This window comes from Salmo salar, unplaced genomic scaffold (assembly GCF_905237065.1).
Source record: "Salmo salar unplaced genomic scaffold, Ssal_v3.1, whole genome shotgun sequence".
In the NCBI taxonomy this organism is placed as follows: Eukaryota; Metazoa; Chordata; class Actinopteri; order Salmoniformes; family Salmonidae; genus Salmo; species Salmo salar.
In genome coordinates, this window is record NW_025550238.1 from 1 (window position 1) to 3,474 (window position 3,474).

Below are 3,474 nucleotides of genomic sequence, written 5' to 3' on the forward strand. Positions count from 1 at the left end.
CAAACATCTGTTTGTAGAATCCAAAATCTTTGGGCTACAAAACTAATGTGACCCCAAATTTGTCACAATGTTCCTCCGCTTTGCCCTACGTTTTCCACAAGTGTAATGGGACTAATCTGAAGGTAACAGGCACTGATTAAAAATGATAGATTTTTTAACCAGGGACCCCTCGCACCCTAAGCCATAATAGTAATAACCATACCAACGATCCGTTTGGTCAAAGAATTTTCACTTTCCACAAAATGACTGTAGGATATGAATCGATGTGTCCATGTTGCTTACGAGTTTTTACATAGTATTGTGGTGGGTAGTGGTGAGTATAGCTGCCTTCCAAGTAGTTGGACCAGGGTTTTGATTCCAGCCAATGCAGAGCATGAGATATTCACTAGGTTTAGGTGTATTTCAAGTGTATTAATTGAATCAATGTGTTAGGAAGTATATTTGCTTTAGGTTTTGCAGGTTTTCAAAATGAAGTGCGATATTGAGCCAACTAGTGAATATCACAATAGATAATGCAGTCATCGCTCTGTCATTCAGCCACCTCGTCCCAGCACCCAAGAGGGTTTGCAACCAGTGGCAGAGATCTGCCTGTCTGAGCTAGTTAAAAGATCTGAAAAAGGGCTCATCCGGGGATTTGAACCGGGACCTTCTCGCACCCAAAGGAGAATATACCCTAGACCAACGAAAGCCTTAGACAAGAATAAAATTGTTTTGTGTATCATAAATGAGGATATCAATTGTTTTGGTAGGGTTGGATAGATTGAACCTCATGTGAGTGTTTGTGTATATCTTGTGAGCATAGAGTTTTCAAACTGTTGACCAGGCTTAGTAAAGGAATTTTAAGCCGCGACAGCAAACTGATGATGAGTGTTGAAAAATGAATATTGAGCAAAATGAGGTAATTAATATTTTAAAAGAGAAAATGAAAAAAATAAAACTTAAAAAGAATGGAGCTATTTTATTTTGGAGTGATTGATGCAATTCAAGTAGTGAATCAAAGTAAACGAACGAAAAAATACCCATTCAAATCGATCAGTTTAAAAAGAGATTGAAAGAGCCGTATTGTTCACTCCGTGAATTGCTTATGTTACAACTAACAATCTGCAATAAATGGTGGTGGAGCCAGAGCGGGTTTGTAAACCATGAGACATACCAATAAATTCTCACAAAAACATCGTAGCATTCTGAACCGTTTGACTTACAACATGGTACAATGACCACCCCGAAAGGGAGACCCTCGCGAACAGGTGGTGAAGTATACAAGGGGAGGTTGAAGCTCTGAAACCTCTATGTGCAAACATCTGTTTGTAGAATCCAAAATCTTTGGGTACAAACCAACCAATGTGACCCCACTTGTCACAATGTTTCCGTTTTGCCCATTAGTTTTTCCACAAGTGTACGGATTAATCTGAAGGTAACAGGTAACGATTAAAATGATAGATTTTTTAACCAGGGACCTCTAACCCTAAGCCATAATAGTGCAAATATACCAACGATCCGTGGTAAAGAATTTTCACTTTCCACAAAAATGACTGTAGGATATGAATCGATGTCTCCATGTTGTTAAGAGCTTCACATAGCATTGGTGGTATAGTGGTGAGCATAGCTGCCTTCAAGCAGTTGGATAGTGATTCCAGCCAATGCAGAGCATGAGATATTACTAGGTTTAGGGGCTGGGTGTGATTTCAAGTATTAATTGGAATCAGTGTCTTGTTCGTGGAAGTAGATTGGCTTAGGTTTTGTAGGTTTTAAAATGAAGTGCGATATTGAGCCAACTAGTGAATATTAAAATAGATAAGCGAGTCATGCTAATCCATTCAGCCACCTCGCCCTGCGCCCAAGAGGTGGTGTTTGCAACCAGTGGCAGAGATCTGCCTGTCTGAGCTTGTTAAAAGATTGAAAAAGGGATCGGGATTTGAACCCGGAACCTCGCACCCAAAGCGAGAATCATACCCCTAGACCAACGAGCCTTAGACAAGAATAAAATTGTTGTGGGCAATACAATGAGGAATAATGTTGTCATGGTGCTTGGAAAGATTGAACCTCATGGAGTGTTTGTGCTATACTTGTGAGCATAGAGTCCAAACCGTGACAGGCTTCAGTTCAAATTCCTTTTGTATTTCATCTGCTGTGTCTTTCACATTCTGTTTTTAGGGACAGAAACGATGATGAGGGGAAAGAATTGAAAATGAGTAATTAATATTTTAAAAGAGAAAATGAAAAATAAAAATTCAAAAAGAATGGAGCTATTTATTTTGAGTGATGATGCATAACGTGAATCAAAGAAACGAACGTAAAAATAATTAAATCGATAGTTAAAGAGAGATTGAAACATGAAGCCTCCGAATTTATTTAAATCACATCTGCAATAAATGGTGGTGGAGAGAGGGTGTTTGTAAACCATGAGAATACCAATAATCGGTATTTAAAAAACATCTGTAGCATCTGGAACCGTTTGACCTACAACATATGACCACTCCCTGAAGGGGAGAAGAAGAATTGAGCCCCCACAAGTGTAGGGGACCGTGGAGTGGAATCCTTATGTGCCAACCCGTTTGTAGAATCCAAAATCTTTTGGGCTACAAACTAATGTGACCCCACTTGTCACAATGTTCTCCGCTCGCCCTACGCTTTCCACAAGTGTAGGAAATTGAAGGTAAAGGTATGATTAAAATGATAGATTAAAGGGACTCTCGCACCCTAAGCCATAATATACAACAACAACATCTGGTAAAGTATTTTACTTTCCACAAAAATGAGGCAGAATATGAATGACTGTCTCCACTGTTGCTTACGAGCTTCACATAATTGGTGGTATAGTGGTGAGCATAGTACCAAGAAGGAGTATTCCCGGCCAATGCAGAGCATGAGATATTCACTAGGTTTAGGGGCTGGGTGTATTTTCAAGTGTATTACATTGGAATCAATGTCTTGTTCGTGGAAGTAGATTTGGTTTCGGGTTTGTAGGTTTTCTAAATGAAGCGCGATATTGAGCCAACTAGTGAATATACAATAGATAGCAGTCATCGCTAAACCATTAGACTCGTCCTGCGCCCAAGAGGTGGCTGTTTGCAACCAGTGGCCAGAGATCTGCCTGTCTGAGCTTGTTAAAAGATCTGCAAAAGGGCTCATCCGGGATTTGAACCCGGGACCTCTCGCACCCAAAGCGAGAATCATACCCCTAGACCAACGAAAGCCTTAGACAAGAATAAAATTGTTTTGCTTTGAGGCAATTACAATGAGGATATCAATGTTTTGTCCATGGTGCTTGGAAAGATTGAACCCATGTGAGTGTTTGTGCTATACTTGTGAGTATAGCAGTCTTCCAAACTGTTGACCAGGCTTCAGTTAAATCTTTTGTATTTATCTGCTGTGTTTTCAGATTTGTTTTTAAGCGCGACAGCAAACTTTTGATGATGAGTGTTGAAAATGAATATTGAGCAAAATGAGGTCAATTAATATTTTTAAAAGAGA

General features: G+C 39.6%; 1 non-coding gene across 1 annotated transcript; it reads right to left on the minus strand.

Annotated features, from left to right (window-relative positions):
* Positions 1 to 3,124: 3,124 nt before the first annotated feature.
* trnap-ugg (transfer RNA proline (anticodon UGG)) lies at positions 3,125 to 3,198 on the minus strand. The gene has a single exon. It is a non-coding gene; the product is annotated as a tRNA-Pro (tRNA).
* Positions 3,199 to 3,474: the final 276 nt, after the last annotated feature.